Source organism: Acanthaster planci, linkage group LG20 (assembly GCF_054643075.1).
Source record: "Acanthaster planci isolate LZ-2023a linkage group LG20, COTS_SCS, whole genome shotgun sequence".
In the NCBI taxonomy this organism is placed as follows: domain Eukaryota; kingdom Metazoa; phylum Echinodermata; class Asteroidea; order Valvatida; family Acanthasteridae; genus Acanthaster; species Acanthaster planci.
In genome coordinates this window covers 9818057-9840128 of record NC_141796.1, presented here as the reverse complement: position 1 = coordinate 9840128, position 22072 = coordinate 9818057, and the positions used below count along the sequence as shown (strand labels likewise).

At 44.3% G+C, this 22072-nt stretch overlaps 1 protein-coding gene across 14 annotated transcripts in view; it reads left to right on the top strand.

Moving 5' to 3' along the window:
• The first annotated feature begins 3074 nt into the window (after positions 1-3074).
• LOC110975095 (soluble guanylate cyclase 88E-like) overlaps positions 3075-22072 on the top strand; it is a 96009-nt gene continuing 77011 nt past the window's right edge. For 3 of the 14 annotated variants that reach the window (XM_087130326.1, XM_087130327.1, XM_087130325.1), the window contains exon 1: positions 3409-4385. The gene's annotated coding sequence lies outside the window, so the exon portion shown is untranslated. Of the gene's footprint in view, positions 4386-14016; positions 14131-14412; positions 14548-22072 lie in introns of those variants that run through there. The other 11 variants (XM_022227238.2, XM_022227239.2, XM_087130323.1 and 8 more) reach the window with 8 other exon arrangements.

The following is a 22072-nucleotide window of genomic DNA, read 5'->3' as shown; positions in this document are numbered from 1 at the left end:
ACGAAGATATTGTTTCGGAACACGACTTTCGATGGTTGCATGCGTTCTCTGAACTCAGCATCATGCCACTTCGCTTAAAGTAAATAACGAACCTGTCCAGGACAGCCACGTGCATGACTTCGTTTAAAAAAGGTGCAGTTTATCTCTTCTAGATGACAAAATATCATCCAATGAGAAGACCATATTGTTAGCAGAGGAATTTACGAGAAAAAGTTTGCTGTCACACCAACAACTGTTATCTCAGTCAAGGGCAGGTTGATGTCTTACAGGAAACGGAGACATTTTAATCTCATCAGCGCGTGCATTTGGCAGACAGTATATCAATATTTGTTGGGTCATGCAAAGTACCGAAGTGGTTAGAATGTTTTGCCGAATCATACGGAGCGGAATTCGACTTAATCCGAGACACATGGAGAAATGGCGATGGAGAGAAGGGCCAACCTTCGGACTGACAAACTGGCTGTTTAATTCGTCGACTAAATTAAGCTTGCTGGAGCGTGTCCTGCAATATCGCGCGAGTGAATGCTTTTGAGCAGTGGCGCGCATCTGCCACGGTGCGAAGAAGTGCCATTATTTAGAATTTTGCTTATTTTATCATATGCGTAGTTCCATATTTGCGTTGCAGATTTTATGATATTATCGGAGATAAATGTTTACCAAATTAAACATAAAAACATGGTTCCATCATTTTCATCGTGCATGCAAATTGTTTCCTTTTAAAACAAGCATGTGCCTTGTATCACTCAGTACTACCGTACAGCTGGTGGTACCAATACCAGCTTTCCCTACCGTAAAAAATTGTAGATAATAGGGCCGTTTCACAATAGTGCGCCACCAAGAGTTTGCAACGCGTTGGCCAATCACAATGCGCGAAATTTGTCGACCCAATGCACGTTTGGAAAGGGTCGACAAATTTCGCGCGTTATTATTGGCCAACGCGTTGCAAACTCTTGGTGGTGCACTATTGTGAATCGCCCGTATTCATGGAGACCTACGCGTGAGTTGGCAATTATATATAACAGGCATCCAATTTAACCCCAAAAATCCGTTCGATTTTTATTTCAATGTGTCTCAACATCAATCACTTTGTTGACTGTCAGCTACTCAGGGCACAGCATGCCCGCGGCAGCTGTTTGCCGTTGGAACCCCGTAGAGGGTCAGGGCCGGAAACCAGTCTAATGTAGCAAGCCGGATTCCTTGTGGGCAAATGCCATATATAACTGGTAAAATACGAAAGGAAGCACGCATCCTGCAATGCTTTTTTTTTTCTCTCGAGACCCTGGTCTCAGTTGTCAATAATAATTGCCTGGACTTGCCCACCTCAATGCCTTGCATGGCTGGCTTGTGTTTAATTAGGGCCGAAGACGAAATGCGTGCCTTTAAATTTCTGTCTGGAATCGAGTCGTCGAAGGTGCATAAATTTCCAGGATTTGGAACTCTACGTGTGTGAGGAATTTAGACCTTGGATCTGTAACGGCTGTTTGGACTTGTTTTTTCTCAGTAGGCCTACATGGAATATCTGAGCTAACTTCATGCTCATCATTCAATGTGCAACCTGTCGGTGCACTTTTGGATTGAAAATGGAGGCCAAAGGCTAGATCAAAATCGAGAAACTGATTCTTTGATGCCACAATCAAATCCTGTGCCGGCCAATTTGACATTGCGTGATACGGGGTAGGTTGAAACATTCCGTCGGTCATCCCATCTTCACATTTACGCAGAAGAGTGCAATGTAATTTTGGAGCTTTGTCCAGTTTCATATTTTCTCGGCTAGAATTGTAGGGACTCTTCCGATTCTTATCGTATTCAGAGCCAGTCTATGTCTTTGTTTTCCCAAGTTGTGGTTACTTGGTCGTTGCGCAGGCAATGGACACAGCCGTAGCTCAGTCCAAACCTGTTTCAGTCACAACTCTACTCTAAGTGCTCGGTAGTACCGCCCCTAGGGATTGTGCCCCCCATCTTGAAAAGTTACTAAAACAATGATTAATTTGTATTCTATTGCCCCCTGCAAGCATTAAGTTGAAACCTTCGTGCTGAAAATAGTGGGCCCACGATGCAACAAGTTTCCGAGGCTAAGCAAATCCCGTTCGGAAAGCTTCGATTTCTAGCAACATGCTGAGGCTCAATGTATGTTATTGGTAAACATAACCTTCCCTGCTGCTCAAGGTCACACACTGTGTCTTGGCCCTGGAATCGAATCGGCAACCTCCAATCTGTGAGCACGCGGGGTATATCGGTATAGGGAACAGTTCTTGGTAGTGACTTTTTGAAAAAGTCAAACTCTGCGTGGGGTGGCGGGCACAGCAGGGGAACGTGTTCATCGAACGTGAAAACACTGATACGAGATCAGTCCCCGGGATGTTTAGACAATCCTTTTGCTTCGAAATGTACTTACGAAAACAACGTCTTGTGAAATTCCAAATAAGAGAAAAAATACCGTTTGCAAACGCGTTGAGTTCACAGTTTCATAAGGGAAGACAAGTGAAAAAACCAGGTATCTTACAAAATACATGTATAGACGAAATTAAAGTGTTGTAATGGTGAAGATTTGTTAACCTAACAATATCAAGGTTTTAAAAACGACAAACAAGTCGTAATTCAGCTATAGGAGAAACAAATACAAGAAAACCCTATCTTTAATTCCTTTCAAAATGCACATCCTGTTTATGTTTGTTCTGTCGCAGTGTAACATAGTGTTTAATTGTCTAAATGTTTGTGAAATTGTTGAAACTCCAGGACGCAACCAGCCATGAGACAATTAAGAGCCCTTTGGGGGGAGGAAGGATGGTTGCTAGACGACTTAAAGATAAAAAGCTTGAATGGGAAACGTTTGCTTTTTCAAATACTGACGTTTCGATGTCACCATGCGTCTTGCAACCAGGCTGTCACGCCGTAATACGGCGGCATGCAAGCAACATTTGCGGCGGCGCCCCAACATCGCTTGTGGACGTACAGGTATATCGCTCAGGTAAGGCTACAGCAATTCCGTGCTGCTTTCTTTCTTCAACTCCCACCGGCAATTTGAACCGTCACTGCGAGCCGACCGACTCTCAGATGCGATCGCCAGTCGCTGTCAAACACACAGTGCAATAAACAAGTGGCGCTGCTTGCGAGCATTTTAGCGCCTCTCTCTAAACCAAAAGAACCGTGTAGCCGTGCCGGATTCATCGCGAGACAGGGTCAGTTGCTGACTCGAGAATGAAAGTGTTGCGGATCGTGAGCAGACTGTAATCTGTACCAGTTTTGATCTAGCTCGTTCTGCGTAATGCGACAGGGTGACTGAGGCATAATTTGCTGGAGTTTTAATGTAGCACCGCGTTTCCCAGCTCCGTCTTACACTCCACCTGCAAGCTTCCGGTTGCAGCATGACAGGGAACGAATGCTGAACGACTGAGTGAAATAGTGTACATGTACATGTACATGTACCGAAGCGATAGCTCGTCACTTATCTCGTGTACTTCAGTCGCAAGTGAACATCAACATCTATTGTCGGCTAGTGTTTACCGTGGACGCTTGTTTGGATAGGGTCGTGTTTCGTGAATTCATTTCGTAGTTTGGATAGGCATATTATGAAGCAGGCCGGAGAGAACAAGAACTTTCAGGCAGAGAGTTCAACAAACAACATAAAAGCCAGTACTATTAGCGATTACTTGCATTTTATTAACCTATTTGCTTTTATGATTCGAGAAGCAATAGGGAGATGAATAATTTGTTGACTGAGAAACTTTAAGTTGTGACACTCTACGTGGGTCCTCTTGCCTCTAATTGGCGACAAGGAAGACGGCTGTCTTTAGCCTGCCGTGTTCATGACTGAATCCTGTTAGACCGGTTCACGGGTACCCTCCAGAAATTTGCCAACATCGGCCCAGTCAATCAGCGTAATTGCTCGTGGACCCACCACCTCGACGAGTTCATCCCTTGTCATTGCTATTCTCGTGCTTCATATCTCCACATGGTCAGTGCCCTGGGACAAACGCGGACACTCGTATCGATATTGCGCCTTAATTTCACTTTCTGCGTCAGACGCCCAACAGCCGGCGCGCGCATCACGTGTCGACACCGTCTGGTGTCCTGACTCTCTTTGAGCCACGCGCCCCCACCGCACGCACAGACATCAGCACTCAGTCGCAGCAACAACACAACGCGCACATCAGTGGCAGTCTTGTCATCTACACGATCTGGCCAGGCAGTCTTCTCTCATCGGCCCTCAGTCATCCCTGTGATCTGCTGACTGAGGCTGAGTTCCACAAAGCTAATACCGGACATTATTACTATTCACTGTCTGCAGGCGTTTCCGCATCCTCCTATCTCCACACTACAGCGCTCCAAGCAGTCGCATAGAAACTACTAGTCGACCTCAGCAAACGAGGAACTTCAGCATAGCGGTGAGTCTACCAACATAGTCATTTAATTACACTCACAATTTAACCTCCTTTGCACTCAAAGTGTGCTTCATTGGTTTGTATTTAGTAGTTCAGGTAACTTTTTTTCAAACTGAAACAAATATATACTCTGAACACAAGCTTAAGAGAAGTCTGAGTTGCATTGACGTTGGATATAATCGCGAGTGCGTTTTCTCTTAATAACGAAACTAAACCTTGAAATTTGTCTTTCCCCCAATTTCCGCTTTAAATCTAATTGCAGTTTTCCCGCGCCAACTGTATTGTTTCGTTAATATTCCAGGGTTTTACTACGCTGTTCACCATTCAATCATGTAAAATGATCCATTTGTCTTTGTGTTTGTTCTGCAACAAAGAACATTGTTGAGGCCAGCTGGTTGGCCAGTCAGTAGCTCTATCTATCATCAGAATAATTATGCTATAGTCTCTGTAGCACATGCCGTTGGGACCGTATAACATTGAACATGCCTTTAATTTATTTCCCCGATACCAACACCATGACATATAAACCCATTAACAGTCAGACTGATTGAATGTTTCATATTCGAGCAGAGCATTACGCCCTAGGTGTCTTGTGAACAGGAAAATCTTTCAGAACCGATCTTGTTCAGTGTTAGTATTTGTTGCTCACTCCTTGCTAACAGACTGAAAATTAGAACTGCAGTCTTTCCCCAGAAAAATCTTCTTCGGATAAAAAAAGTGTCTTCATGCCCATATGCCACAGTACTAGTCTTCCGTGAATATTTGCTGTAAACATTCCTCTGTCCTTTGGTCACGGCTAATCGGGCTGTTGAGACATTCGTCGCATTCTAATGGGGTGTTCAATTTGTTTACTTCAAAATTGTGCCAGAAAAAAAACGCATCATACAGACCCCTTTACAGTGTCTGACACCCGTTCAACAGGATTTTGCATTGTGTGCAACGTGTCTAAGATTGAATACTGTGGCTCATGTCACAACTCGGTCTAATTACAGCGGACGCACTTGAACTAAATTCGAGGCACATTTTTTTCCGCTTCTCAGATGTCACTTTCAGGCACACATTTTGGAAGTGTGCAATGAAACGAGCTGGCTTTTTTGTCTGTGACGATCGAACGCTTAAGATCCAACACAGCTCGTGACCGCTGAAGTGACGGCACAGTGCCATAGGCCCAATTAGTGGGAACAGCGACCATCTTTCTCCTTTCAGATGTCACTTCCGGATGGTTTGATAAAAATGTGAGACGCATGAAATGTGTTGGGGAGTCAAGATCATAACACAAATGCCATCTTAAACCAACTGTCCCGTGTTGACGGTAAATCGTTGGATGATATGTAACTTTCTGGGTTTTTTTTTTTCAATTTTTCTCTCTCCTTATTTGAGCCACTTTGCACAATTCCGAAAACATTGAAAACCTCATTTTATTTAGATGTACTCCTTAGAAATATCAGAGGGCAATTCTAACCTAAAATGCAAGGTGCGAAGTTTAGAGTCAGTTATAACTTTGAAAATTAGTCACAAAAGTGTCAAACCGATCGAGAGAGATAAAAGGAAACACACATTCCATTTAGCCATTCGACCACGGACGTGCGTAATTAACGCACGGTATTGAAGAAATAGTTCGAGGTGAATCGGCCTGCTTTTGCTTCTTTGAATGAAATAAATAAATACCGTCAGTGGTGGTTATTTCCAAGGGTAAAACTAAATAAAAACATGCATGAGTGTCTTTACACTGTTAGTGTTTTACACGTCATATCTACCCATTCCTTGCAACATCATATACATCAACACTTTTGGTGGGTACGTGGCAGCACGCTTGACGGCCATTTTGCGCCTGCTGATTACGTGACCGCGCTAGCGGTTCGTCTGGCCGGCTCCCGTGGAGGAGGTTTCTTCGAGGCCTACCCCACTTCAGCAGGCGCGTATCGGGCTGCTGTTACAGCCAGCCGGGCTGCTTGGATTTCCGCAATTAGGGGCCCGACACAAAGTGTAATTGAGATGTCACCACAACATAATTGTGTCCTTCCGGATGTCTTTCGCGATTCCCTTTAAAATCTTACCTCGTACTTCTGTTTGTAGGGCCTCCATGGAGCTCGAAGCTTTGCCGATTGGGCACGAGTTTCTGTCTTCCATACAAATGCATGCTTGATTTCAGTACTAGAAAGACAGTCTGGCTGTGGCGGCTTCAAAAGAATCATTACTATATTAATTAACTGTGGGCTGTCCCGTGACTTACTCAAGTATCTGACCTTACTAGTATTAGCCAGGTACCCCAGTGATGATGATACAGGCGGGCTTTGCATCATGTGACTGAATGAGACGGGTTTTTTTTCATACCAGAATGATGCTTGCTCTTTAATTGCTTAATAGACAAAAGCCCTGTCATCGGTCCGTGGATCAATGTTGTTTGCCTTCTGTAAGTAGTTTTATAGTGTAGCCAATAGAATTATGCCAGTGGTTCAACAACGATGCAGGGCGCTGTGTGTCCTAATACCGAAAGGCCTTAGTCTGGTATCTGGTTTCTTGACCAAAGATTCATTGACGACTCTTGACAAAATCTTAAGTTAGGTATCACCCATCATACAAATAGATTATGACGCAACATGTCAAGGGTCACAAGGAAAGCCCTGGGTGGATCCTATGTGCAGATGTACATGCAGGCTGTTAATGTTGGTCACTTTAAAAACTTTCAAGAAACTGAAAAAAAAACGCGTAGGAAGGGAACAACATTGTACCCGAACATCAACAATGCTATCCGAATGTGGACGGGACGAGCTTGGAATATTTTGGCCTTCTTCGGAAACTGGAGGAATTTGTCCGGTTTTGGTCACGTGGACATTGGTTGATACCAGACCCTTAATTCGACGAGACTAGTCGGAATCATAGGGTCTGGTATCCAGGCCCCTGATGACGCGACGAAAAAATTTCAGATGAATGTGCGGAAAGCCTATCGCGTCTTTGCTCACAAGAAACGCACCTGAACACTGTCTTACGCGCAGCGGAAGTATAAGAAACAAATTTGAATGTCGGAGACAGCGTATACGTGGACTTGTTTTTGTCTGTTCTGTAGAGTTTCAATACGGGTGATACACAACAGTACGCCCCCAAGAGTTTGAAACGCGTTGGCCAATCCCAACGCGCAACTTTTGTCGACCCTTTCCAAACGCGCTTTGGATCGACAGGTTTTGTGTATTGTGATTGGCCAACGCGTTGCAAACTCTTGGAGGCGCACTATTGTAAAATGCCCGTAATGGGGGCGGAGTTGGTTTGATGTGGCTCTTACGAGAAACGGAGTGACAGCCTTGTGAACCACATTTGGCGTATCATGGAGGTACATTGAGTTGGAGATTGCGTAGGGGTGTACAAAAGGTCCGTCATGAAACTGTTGTTGGACACTGTAATTGTCGTGGTTCGCCGCTCTGGAGGAGATCCCAAGGCAGTAACCTTTAATGCATTCCTGAGTGCGATAAAAACTTTTTCTCAGTGACTAAAATCGCGTTGAAACATAAATATCCGCGCGTAGAATCCCTTGTGGTTGCCTTCAGTTTGTCTGTGCCATTGAAACGAACACAGCACGATTTTAAATGAAAATCGCAACCAAGTACAAACACATAGGCCTAGATGTAGTGCTGCTTGGTGCTTAGTGTATTGCCCTACGCTACTGAATGTGTTCAGTCCATCTTGTTAAGAGTGGAGTGGCCGTACGACCAATTTGAGGTTAAGTTGAACATTACCAGCAGACGCAGCGGAAGGATATTTACTCATGCACCACATGACGGATATCGGGGAAGTTGTCAGCAGAATCTGAACCAAAGGAAGGCAGTCTGTGAGCTTATGGATTGTATTAGTGGTGATCAGTTCCTGGTGACAAAGAACGGCGTTGGGGATTGACTTTAATTGATGGGATTAATGATATTCATGCGGCATCTGTCGCTGGATTGAAGATGTAAAGATTTGAAATCTGTCACGTAGAAATTCTTGTTGATGAAGCCTTGGTCGTGTTCTGTAATTACCAGTTATTGTTTACGAAGTGTCTAATTTAAATAATAAGCTCTCCAGGCAAGTACAGATCTTTGACCGATGAAAACTAGTTAATCGAGTCACCCTTAATGCTTACTAAAACCACAGAGATCGGTATGTATCATTATACTAAAAGCCAGAAATTTGCTCAGTATGTTATTATCTAAAGATCAAACGGTTTGCTCTGTAAATGCCTCGGTTAGCTTTAGCTGTCGATGCTGGAAAACCTTTTCTTGAAAAGCAACTTTTTATGTTTGAAGAATAATGTCACAATTCGTTTGCTCTGATCACGGCGGGTAAATGATGCCTCTTGTTAACATTTACATGCATTTCTATTCAGCATTTTAATCATAATTAAGCCAAACCCCATCGTAATTATCACAATTCAAAATAAAACACAACAACTTGTAGAATACTGCTGGATGGAGCGTACGGCCATCTCACTGTCATCAGCAAAGCTGTTTGACACGTTGATTGATATGAGCACTTGTTTCCAGATTTGCACATCACTACAAAACCGCTGACCCCTCGTGAGTTCGACGTTGCACGCAGGGTCGTTTTGTTGCGCATTTTCCATCTCGAGAAAGCGTCCACTTTCAAGTGTTTAGATTGCTCACAACCAACCCCCCCCCCAAAAATAAGACCAGACCATGCTGGTCGTACCTTGGGCCCTCTGGATTTAAAACCAGTTGGCCTCAAAACATGGCCTCAGAACAAGAGGCTGCAACGAGCAGTGTCATCAATGTTCAGAGATAATGGGCTAAAAATCAATCTTTCACTCGAAAACCTATGTACAGCGTACAGTCGACTGGAATACAATAACACAGTGATTATTTGCACAGTACCAGCTGACAGTCACCAGCCGTTAGATCATAAATTAACCTACATATTCTGTTCATTTTTGACCCTTTTTTCATTTAAAAGTTAAACAGGTTCCACCATCCCCTCGTTTTCTGCGGTTGCGACTTCGTGGGAATTGTACACAAATTGCAGGATTGTTTCGAAATGGTTTTGAGTGGTTTGAAGGAGACTCTTTTCTCGCCACAATTTCTTTGAGCTGAAGTATAATCAACTTTCTTACCCTGTTTTTGACTTATCCTATGGCCGGGAACTGTGTAATCAGCTCTTAATTATTTCTTTACATTGATGGCTTTGCCTCGGGAAGTTGCTCACTGGTCAGAGGCATTATGCGCGTTAACTTAATGGCAGCCGCCTGGCCCATAATAATTAGTAGTCGCCACATGATAAATGGGCTTGGCGTTCGGCTTTCTGATTGGATCCTCGCCAGAATCAATCATACACGTATTATGCAAAGACGTCAAAAGGCACTCTGCGCGGGCCCTGGACAGTTTTGAACTAAATCCGAGAGGCGAATAGATAAAATACAGTATTTCGTGAGCAGTGCAGACAAGTACCGTGCGGGGTACTGGCGTGTATTAGCAAGCTTAATTCATGCCCGGCGTCTCGGTAACTGAAGCCGTCTAGTTAAGGGAATGACGGTCCTCTAACCGTAACAAATGGTCTGCATCATTTTTGTGATCAACGCGCGCCCCGAAAGGTTTACATTTGATAAGCTTTGAGTTCAATGTTGACACTCATCTGAAAATCATTCATTGATAACACTTGTCAAAGAAGTAGCTTTATGTTTAGATCGTGAAGTTGTTTTTTTTTTACATCACTGCCTACATGTGCACAATGAAGGAATGCCGATATTTCAACGAAAAATAAATGTACTTCCAATAAAACCATTTGTACGTGCTTCAGTGTCCAAGGTGTCTCAAGAATAAATCAGATCTCACTCATTTCAAAGAAAACATCTCAGAAACTCTCGAAACTTTCATTCCATTCTCTTTTACTTTCAAAACTTACACCAACATATTAATTAATCATTTCGTTGTCTCATGGTTCAAAGGAAATCCAGGGAGATGGAATCCAGGTGATGTCAGGTTAACAGATATGTTGTGATTATTACCAATGGTTACATTTGAACTTCAGAACCTCAGGTTGCCTTAGTTGTCACAACGTCGATGCAACACATCCCGTTGGGTTTACAAATCTAAGCTGAAAATGATGTTCGCTGATTTATCGTACCGCTGACATGTTTAGTGTAGGCCATCTCGCAATCGGATCTCTTCCGAGCCACACGTGTCTTTTTCTAAGGATGGTTCGCTTTTGAGGGAGTGTTTATCTTAGTGCTAACAAGTATAACATTAGTAAGAAATGTTGTTAAGACGTCGTATACTTTGTGCTGATCTACATTTCATGAGACAGTATTCGGAAATGTTTCCATCAGAAAGAATTAAGTACAATGTGAGGTACATAGCAAGTTACATTCCGGTACGACGCTGTGAAAGGAAAATCTCAGATGGAAGTGGCATCGACGACTTGCACTGGTATAAATCAGACAATATTGGAGTAACTCGAGTGAACGTCATCCGCGTAGTCACGAAGCTGACAGGTGATACACAGTTTGCTGAAGCACCGGTAGTGTTGATCTAACACCCAACCAAGCATGAGAATGTAATTGTTGCTATTACCCGATTAGGAATAATGCACTACATCAATTATTCGATAATAGTACAAGACACTTAATGCGAAAGAAATGTTGTCATATCAACATCACACGCTGCCCTGTCCATACCTTCGGAAGTCAGAGGTAATCTTAAGTGTTTTTTTAGTTTCATAAGAAGCTGCTGCTGTATGTTGTAACGAACCCCCTTCTAGCCTCAAGAATAAAATCGATTATGAAACCTTTAGCTTGTATACGAAAGCGGCCCTAACGAACAGCCCAGACTCCAAACACCCTCGTTACTCTGGTCGCGCACGTCAGCACGTGGCTCACCGGTTTATTTTCTTTAAAATAGCACATCACATTTCCCACATACTTTGCTATATACCTGGGGTGGAGTCGACTCAACTCTTGTATTTATAAATACTCAGCAATATAGGTCATTGCAAGATACCTTCAAGTTTGTGTCTAAAGAATTCGTGTAGGCCTACTTGTATATCATACAAACATAAACCCCCTGATGATTTGCTCCCCACTTACTCACTTTAGAAATTGATGGTAAGATCATTAGCTTGAATTTTAAAATTCAGAAAACCCTCAGATCCCTCGCAGCTAATCGCTTTCTTTCTGCAGCTATACCAAGGAACAAGCAAACCTACTCCACAATGTGATCGTTTCGGAATTAAAATAACAAACACGCTTAGGATTCACGCTTTATGTATACAGTCTGCGCTATTTTTTTTCAACTCGTAAGCAAATTTAAAGAAGATACATCCGGGCGATTTTTTTTTCTCCTGGGTCTTTTAGGAGGATGGCAGCTGCAAGTTTAAGATACGATCTAATCAGCTCCCGGCGCCCTTGGTGGATATTTTGCACATACTGTTTTTCTGCGGGGAAATCTTGTGCATCATTAACTTTGAGAGAAGCGCGCTGTTCTTCCACTCTCCATAAGGCATCTACCGCGTAAGAAACGTCTTTAAGGAGCTGAAACCCGGACAAAGAGAGGGGGGATTGCAGCGTCTCAAATGGCATCTCATTAAAGTAATAGAATTAAGAGTATCGACGCCAACGTGTACTGAAAATTCACTGGGTCACTTTCTCCAGCCGAAGTGATAAATCGTTCTCCTATACCGAACTGTGGGTTTTTCTCTATGCGACCACAAAGACATGCATGTAGTTATCTATTAATTACGATTACAGCAGTGCAAATCCACTGCATTTTCTTGGAGTGCGTCTGTCTATTAGTAAATGGCATCCTCGTCGATCATATCCGCGCTCTCGACGCCCGCAGAGAAGCTATACCCCGTAACACCAGTCGATCCATCACTTTAATGTTCGGTTCTTTCATGGATGAGACGCGATTAGTGGCGTTGACACCAGACTGTTTGCGTGAAGATGACACGCACTTCCGTGGCATGGTACCAGACTTGTCTCGCCCTTTTTGTGCCTGTTGGGAATGTTCATTTATGAGTAGAGTAAGTTGGGCATTCGATTATCTGCGGGGCTAAAAAGGAACGGCCTTTCAAGTTGTTTTTCTCGTGGCCTTGCCGCCATCATCAACTTCCATCAGTCCATTTATCTGAAACTTCCTGTGAAATGTTTTTGGTTGGGCAGCCATGAAAGTGAATGGGGAGATCCACATCTCAAAAAACCCCCCATAAAGCGTGTTTCAAGCATGAGTTTAAAGTCTGTCTGCCACGCAGTTTCTAGATGTAAATTTTGTATGAGTACGATGTATAGACAAGAATCCTATGTAGATACTTGGTGTTTGTTTTAGATGTTCACGAGCGACCGTAGAAACTCTACGTGTAGAATGAGTTGAAAGAGGGATGAATTTTATGTTTTGTCAGCAGCGTCCAAAACTCCTTAACGTTCCATTCTCCTGTAGACCTTTTTCATTATATGCTACTATGTCTAGTTCCCTGTAGACCCATGGACAATAATAACACGTCTGCACATATTGATAACAGGGAACAGACTATTATTCCTTCCGGCCTCAGTTTGGTCACGTTGCTTTGAATGGTAGAAAAGCAAAATGGCTGCCCAATGATAGAGGTCTATTACATCCAATATGTACAATGCAGATTATACATACCAATCATCAGATTTTAATTCTGTGTATTGCGCCCCGAATCACACTATCTTGACCCCCTTTTGATTTTGAAGGGTGTCACTGTGTGGCCTCCATTGGGCCGATCTCACCGAGCTACTGGTAATAGCTGGCATTTTTCTAACAACTCATCCACAGATTCTGTGTATTGATCGGGCGAGGGCCAGCCTCATGGCACTCGCTGTTTTGGCTGTCTTGCTTTTCACAACCAAACTGAATGTTACCCGTATAGCAACCAAAGAACTGTACGCATGACCACCGGCATTGCACGTCCTTGGGGGACCACAAAATGGTGCACAGTGAATGGAAGTGTGTGCACGTGCTGCCGATATAATCTTTTGTTCTATATCGCCGCTCGCGCGTACTTGTTCGTGCGCGTATGGCTTGAAGTACTTGCAAATGTGCGCAAACCCGCAACGTCATCCTGCAGGGCGCCGGGCGGCAAAGGCGTTCAAGTGTCAGTACCATCTCACTCGCTCTCACGTCTCATGCCTTGAGTACAAAGCTCTGCTTTGGAGGAGAGTGTCGCAACTCTTGCTTAAAGTCACAGTGTCGCTGTTGCTTAAAGTCACAGTGTCACTGTGCGGCTTAGTGTTTCAGTAAACTCGGGTTAATATTCTCAGACCTTTGATTGACGAACGCAGCATATGTGTAAGACAAGATTAGCGACGCAGTACATTGTTTATCCACCGCAGAATAGCAAAATTCCCCCGCGGGATCTCCCTTGTCCCTGAAGCTGTCACTACCCAGCGAGCAAACGAGCTGAAGGCGGGTTCGGACAGGGCACCGTGACTCATGAAAGTGCGCCCCAAAATACCTTACCACAGAACAAGGACGAAGAGGGGTTGCTGCACCGCAACAACCTTGCACGTTCGTACACCGCATTCCAGCTTGGAATTCCTTTTGTTATTTATAAGCAGCTAAACGCAATGCCAGCCTAGTGAAGCGTGTCATTTCCGTTACCATTGAGTCCACGCAATTAATAGCACTCAGTCCTGCGTTAGTTCACTGCCAGCAAGATCGGCCGTTTAGACAATCTCCTGTCTTTCTGCTTGTTCGTATTACTACACATTGCTTCGTCGCCAGGTTTGGCATTATCATACGGCTGATAGGTGAGCTACAGTGCAGAGGTTGTCTTTATCGAGTACTTATAAATTTTGGTTTATAACCCAGGCTGTTCTTTTAATTTAACTTATGTTTATTTGGCAAACAAGGATATTCCAGGTTTATTTTTCCTTTACGCCGTAGAACCTTATTCATTGCATAAAGAAGACCGCGGAATCAGGCCAAAGTAGCTGCAGAAAACAATTTGAAGTGTGTCATTTTCTGATAGAAAGAAATTCGCACTCGCTGAAATTCCTTCTTGTGCTTTAATGGTCTTGTGTTTGGACCAGGTCTGTTTCCTCGTTTCATACGGTAATTCGGCGTCACAGCAGGAGCGCCCATACTCAAGTGCGCGGATAAGACGCCTCCTATTCAAGTATACTCATGTGAGGGCTTTGAAAACAAGCGTGCCGTGTCAGAGAGAGGTGAGTGCACATGTACCATTTTGTCATCTGGGCTCCTCATCTCCAGACTGATAACCGTAACAACATTCGATCTTTTGGATTGGCGGGTTCTTCTCTTGAAAAAGACTAGCACCTGTAGCGAGACTGTACCGTGCCGGTACAGATAACGCATTGATTTCCTTAGCCCACTTTTCCCATGGGAGTGTATTTTGCATTGATACGGTATACTATTAAGCACGAGGAATATTTAACCCAGTTGAATGCGATGTATGGTTAAATGAAATGAATTCATACATGAAGACCAGAGGAACGTGGCTGTGTTGCATAAAGAAGCGTTTCCGCGTGCCCTTTGTTTATTTGGCACATATTGGCCTGCTAGCTCTCACTAGTTTAATTTAAAACAAATTGAGAGGGTTTATAGGTTATGTAAGGTACTGGTCGCCCGTCATTGTTTTAATGTCATTTGCACACGACTGTCAGTAACCAACTAAATTTGCGAATGCATGAGCGCAGCACCCAACAGGATCTATGATAGCTTTCACTGGTTTGATTTAATACGGCTTGAGAGGCGACCGTTGGTGCAGGTCAGGTGCTTGGCCGCCAGCCATTTTTACGTCATGTGCGCATGTACGCATTAGGTAACCAATGTCATTGTTCTGCCATATTTGCATACATAAAAGCATCAGCCAATAGGACCCCAATCTTTCATGCATGCAGAGTAAGCAATGTCTCGACGGACACAGCTGCCACGCGGGAGACTGATTCTCAACTTTTATATTTCAGTTGCCAAGAAAACACCTGTCATGGAATATCTGATCAAGGATGTTTTATCCAGGATCTTATTTTAAAATCCCTTGTGTTTTGTTTTGGGTCCCATTTTGAAGAGCGAACGCATGCCTTTTTAATTTATAAACAAATCAATCTCTCTTGCAGGTTCAGACGAGTATCCGTATTGTTACTGTCAAAAATTGAATTTATTCTAAAAAAAAAAACCCCGGTACAGCACCATAAATGCACCATAAATTCGCTGAGAACCGTGCCGTGTTTTTATTTCCCGCTCCGAAGTTCCGACAGAATCCCTCGCTGGTGGCAGACTGCATTACTGCTGCAATACAGGCGATTCAAAGTAGTGCGCCTCCAAGAGTTTCCAACGCGTTGACCAATCACCCTGCGTGAAATCTGTCGACCCTTTCCAAACACGCATTGGTTCGACAGATTTCGCGCAGTGTGATAGGCGAACGCGTTGCAAACTCTTGGAGGCGCACTATTGTGAAACGCCCGTGTTACCTAACGCTTTGTAAAATACATTGAAGCCTTTATAACCTGCATCTGAATATTCAATTACCTAGGCTGTATTTTGATTGTGTTTGTAAAACACAAAAAGGAAAAATTGACCAAGAAATTTCATGTGCTGGTGAACGAGAGATCGTACTATATACGTGCACTTTGTAGTAGAGAACGTTGAATAAAAGTGACGTCTTGGTATTAAAGTGAGGTTTCTAAAGTTCGGCATCTACGATTTGTCAGACCATGGGTCATTGGAGTTTGAATGTTTCGATGCACATGTTCAATACAACAAGTCGAGCAGTTCTATTTCAGTCTGTGAAGAGATCAAAGTTCTGTAGCAGTCCGTTTGGTTTGTTTTCAGAGGTTGAAGTGTCTACAGTGTGACTCAATGGCCATTTTCTTAAAACTCTGCGTCGTCTTTATTTCGACTTTATACCAAACATCATAACTTTGTAGAGTGTAGGTCAGTGTTGGTCTATTTTCTGTCACCGTAATATCCAATTATGTGGGTAACAGCCGACGATAAGAGTCTTTTTGGCGATGTAAGCACTCGGTTCCTATTTATAATGGTTCCGTTGCTATAGATGGCACAGAGCCGCTGCTGAGGCCAAGTTACATGTATATAAAGCATCGAGGTTTGCCAATAGTCGACAAGTCGAAATAAGGTGCACTGTCCGTGCATACAGCCACGTTTCAACTTAACCCCTCAGTTCAGCGGAGGAGCCTGCTGTGCTGTCAAGCGATGGTGTCGGTGCGTTCCGTTGATACAGTGCGCGCAGCAGCCGCTTTGATAAACGCGTGAAAGGTCAGGGCACGTGCGTATAGCTTGTCACCCTTCGTCGCATCAAATCACGTGCAATCGCAGGTCAGAGTTCATTGTGGTCCACAGACTTTTTTGTCGCTTGTGAAGATATTCTGGTTGCTCTTAGATTTAGCAGGCGTCTTGCCTCGATTCTTGCATCTTGCCTATGCTCCCTGTGCCACTTGGCGCAGAGAATACGAGCGTTTCACAGTAGCGCGCCTCCAAGAGTTTGCAACGCGTTTGTCAATCACAGTGCGCGAAATCTGTCGACCTAATGCGCGTTTGGAAAGGCTCGACAGATTTCGCGCATTATAATTGGCCAGCGCATTAAAAACTATTGGAGGCGCGCTATTGTGAATCGCCCATATTGGCCATTGCTTTGCATAAAGTGTAGTTATACATCAGCGTCACTCAAACGGTATCTTACATGAACCGAATCCGTCGATTGGTTCCAATTAGATGGCACATGGTGTTATGTCAGTACTGAAGTTTTTTTGTAATGTGGCATGTAGAAGTTGTGTATAGGCAACTTTGCTGAGTGTTAACTTGCAGTGCGCAGGTAAAATGACTACTCTATTCAGCCCCAACAAGTCTTTAAGTCTTCTGCTGCTGTTGGAAACAAAATGCTTTTAAAAATCTGCACAGACATGACGACATTTTTGGTTTCGAAGACAAAAATATGCAATCGGATATTTTGCCGTAAGCAGGTTTGGTGTTGTTAAAGTAGCCGTGAACTCATGCCGTTTTTCACACACCACTTCCCGTGCGCAAAGTCGTGCGAGCTTAGCCCTTCACTTATTTCCCGCTGCTCTACGGAGTAAACCAACACCGCCGTTACTATCAAATCAACCTCTTAGGATTGAGGTAGTGCCTATCAGGCTATCACACAGCCCCGCACAAAACTCGGAAGGTTTCTCGCGTTCTGAATAATGTTATTTCAGTTGTCACTTTAAGGGAGTGACCGGAGAATGAAAACACCCTGCCTGCATATTGCCAAATGCTGGTCCCTTGTTATTTTACCATTACCAAGCATCTGATCCCAGTGGGAGAGGCGACTCAAGGTGCACGTATATGATGACCAGGGCTAGCTGCGGGCACACGACCAAAAATTCGCCCAAGTAGTGATGGGAGAATTAACGCAAGATGCAGTGCGCACGCACGTGCTGACTAGCACGACGTCCGTGGAAACGTTGGGTGCCGGATGTTGGCACTCTGAGAAAGGCCACTGAGCACCGTGGCCAGTTTGCTCAACGCTTAGCGGAAACCCTGTGCAAACGACAACCGAACGGTGTTGTCATGACCGCTGACTCTCTCACTCTCTCTCATTGCTGTTTGTTGGGGCACGATCGTGATGGCCTATACAGGGCACAAATCAGCAGTAATTATGGACGGAAGGCGACAGGGGTAAGACATTTTGCATTACGAAACAAAAGCTTGTTCGGAATGCGATTACTAAATCGGAGACAAAGCCAATGTTGAATATGATCCACCACAGTACAAGAAGTCATGTTTTCCCTTCTCGCAGTTGAGAACCTTTGACGACACGACGTGCTTTATACTTTGATCGCAAAGCGATAGGTTAATGATCGTTTTTACGCATCCTCATGGTGACAGACTTTACTGCTATGCAGGGATATGAGAGATGCATCCTCGACTCCACAGGCTGCGTGCGCGTTCCTTCACTGGCCCCTGGTCGTGTAGAATACAAAACTGACTCTGGTTGGCTATTCATGATGAATATGCATGAATGTTAAGTCAGTCGCGTGCGTAGCTGCGCGCTCGCGTAAATCTGCGTCGCTCATAAACACGCTGACTAAAGTCCTAATTTGAATATCCCAAATAGGGTGCGTTCGATTAGCTTACACGGGTAAGTCAAACTTACACGAGCGAGCACGTCTCTGGAGGCTGCCCGAATGTAATGACGTCACGGATGGACTGTTCGAGCATGGATATGATGAAACCTGCGCTTGGATGGGGCTTAACCTTTTTCCCAGAATACCTTGGCGAATACACTGCAGCGTTCGATTAGCCTCATTTCGAGGCTTCCCTTGCGTGTAACACTATGATCAGGTGTATTCAGGGAAGTTAATCGAACGCACCCATTGTAGGATATTTAAATTATACAATACCAGGGGTTAGATCGCACAAGGCATGGTAGGAACCAGCACTTGGCGCGGCAAGATCGTTCTCATGGGAACGAGGTTGTAAGAGACGTGCTTTGACAGGGCGCATGATAGGTCATCAGTTTGTGTGGTCTTTTGACTTCATACGCGCAACTCGCGAACCACTACGTTTGCAAGCAGTGCTAATATCTCGCTCGGTACCGGTACACGTTAATGTAAAACCTGTTGTAAATTGTCAATTTTCACTAACTGTTATCCATGGAGCCTGTCATTTTTTATTACTTCTTCCGTTGGTATTGGTGTCTAATCGCTAAACTTGTATTCGACGAAGCGGTGCAAACGGTACAACGTATGTTCAGTAACAGTGAAGGATGGCACGTCGTGTGTGGACGTGTATAACCGTTCGCAAGCGAAACCTTTCTATCACTCATGATAACACTTAACCTGTTTCACTTGCACTCTGGTGCAGCTGCTTCGTGCGTGACTAAATGTTGGCCTCGGAGTCAAGGTGAAGGAGCCGTGCACTCACCTATGGTTTATTAATCATGTTTCAACACCAGAAATTCACGCCTTGGAGACGTTGGGTAAATTTGTCGGATAATTCCGAATGAAATGTGGTCAGCGATGTTTCGATGGTTCTGTGCCTTGGTGATTGCTTCACACTGATGCCAGATTAGAACACACGGCAATCATTTTATGCCCAGTGCAGTCTTACAGGAAATCAACCAGTCTTAGCGGTGGCTGTTGCAGAGCCCCTGAAACCTCCGCTGTTTCGATAAGTAATCCACATTGCGTTTCACGTCGTGAAGGACATAACGGGACAATTGGCTTATGTTGAACACCAGGACGTTGAACATGCATCTGCCGGGTCATAATATTCAAACCACCCAACCATTGGCGCATCCGCTGTCTTTACGTGAGGAGAAACACAACTTTGGGGGGGGGGGTGGAATAAAATATTATTTTAAGGGTTTGAGGAGGAGTTTGTCTTGGGTGGTTCAAATTGTTGTTTGGGCCCGCACCGCTTACGGACGTTATAGCCAACTTTGTGAAACGTGGTGGAAGATTCTCATCTGCTGTAACACTGGCAAAATGCGGCTCGAGATTTACGGCAGATATCGGTTTCGAACTGCCCATGTCACAAATACACACAAAAAGAATGGAGGCTACACCAGTCATGTTATTTCAACGCCCCCTTTTCCCACGTGAATCATGTGAGTTGTTACGTCATCTCCCGTTACCTATAGCTGGATTCTGCGAGATGAGTATGTATCGTGCCGGATACTTTATCAAGGACACGTTCTGGTTTTGCCGATCCGGGGGTATCCGAGGACGCTTGTTTTCGTATATGGATCGATACATGAATGTACATTTCGCTTTTTGCCCTCTGCGTTTTTCTAGGGGATCGACGTGTGCGGTGACGGCATTATCTCGTCAGACGACATGGGGCCACTTTGAGCTGTCAACCCCGGCCTCAGTGGATCGAACCAGCTCTGGCAAATCGATTTCAATTCCCGGAAGGCGTTACCCGAATCTCTCCGCTCCGAGTTTATTGAAATAGAGCATTTTGTGCTCACCGAGACACAAGTCACTCCGAAAATCCCGATATTCTTTGGGGGAATTGACTATTGCCGAGTGACTGAGACGGTGTAAATAAAAATTAATCACAGGGAAGATAAGCTGGAAAGAAACGCGATGTGGTGTCAGCCGATTCACCGGTTCAATTTAATTGGTTTCTGCAATCGAGGAGCACCGTGAGAAGATGCCTCCTGCGAGAGAAGATTTGACATATCCTCTCCTTTTCACGGTGCTGCTGTTGCCTGCAGTGATTTTGAGACCCTGGTCGTACTGATCGGCGTCCCCTCCACAAAATCAGTTTAGGAGTTATATGGGGCATTTTACGATTGCTTGTAATTGAAAAACTCAAAGGGCATCGAAGTTGAAGTGCGGTGTCAGCCAAAGGATCCTGACGGCATTGAGGCAGTTACGCTTCCTTTGGAGTGTGCAAATCAGTTATTGGATGTGTTTTGTAATGGCCATTTATTTGTACTTAAAAAAAAACAATTGATGCAAGAATATCTCCAAATGTAGCTCTTTTTAAATTGCAGTTTTAATTAAAGCGACATTGTTTGAAATAAGTTATTTCTTTTGGAGTTCTGCGGGCTCCTCTTCCCTAAGGCTTTTATGCCAATTTAAAAGAGTGCCTTAACAAATGCATTATACTGAACGCAGACGGTCCCTGAACCCCGTGTAGTTTTCAGCCACTGATTTGGAAAACTGCAGGCTTGCATTTCGTCGAAGGTGGACGAGCTGGCGTTAGCGACACGCAAGAAACATCTGAAGGTTCAGGAGAAAAGAACCAGTGGAATCCATGCTTCGGGCGATGTGCTCTGGCCATCGCCGAGATATTCGGAGAACGAACAGATTAGAAATGTTCCCATTCTTTGACTGCTCCTGCGATCTGTCAGGCATGCTCAATTCACACCTGCCTCGTCACCAGCGAAGCAACTTTCCCCGTGATGTCCGCCTGGTGGATTGACTGACGCAAATGCAGCCGGGAAAAAAACGCCACTGTCTTCCTTTTACATGCTTACGTCTTGCGCATCGTGTTCACGTATCCACACAGGAATATAATAACGTGAATCGAACGGGTGTTGAGAAGGAATATTGGCGAAAGAAGCAATGGTCAACCACTGCTTATTGAAATAAGTGATGGTGAATAGGGAAATGTATTTTTCGCTGTGAAAAAAACTGTTGACAGTAAGGATTCAAATACACCAAAGGGTCCGAATAAAAGTCTAAACAGGAACGTATGATGAAGGATTCATCTATAAGGGAAAGCACCGTTGTGTCTGACCACAACACGAATACATTTGTTGACGGACAAAAAGCTGTATACGTAAAAGATCATTTCGTAAAACTTGTCAAAGTGCTAGCAGTTTCGCCTGTCGTGGTGCAGTTTCACTTCGACGCGTTTGACAAATCTGATCAAGATAGAATCCTTTACGGTGGTAGCAATTAAGTGACTGATCTCGTTCACTTTGTAATCATGCTAAACAGAACGAAAAATTGAGGCCCGAATTACCGCGGTAAGTTTTGCGGTAAGATAAAGAGCGCGCAGCAGGCCTTTGAAAACTATTAAAATAGTAGCCGCAATTTTGACCATGACGGTTTGGGATTCCGTGACCAAGCGAATTCACATGTTGAACGACCCAGCACGTACGCCTGCACCACTCCCGCGGAGGGAAGGAGGTTGACTTGAGATGGAGCGGTACCGGTAGTTTACCGCGCGCGGCCCGTGTTTAGATTTGTCCGTCGATTCGACACGCACGAC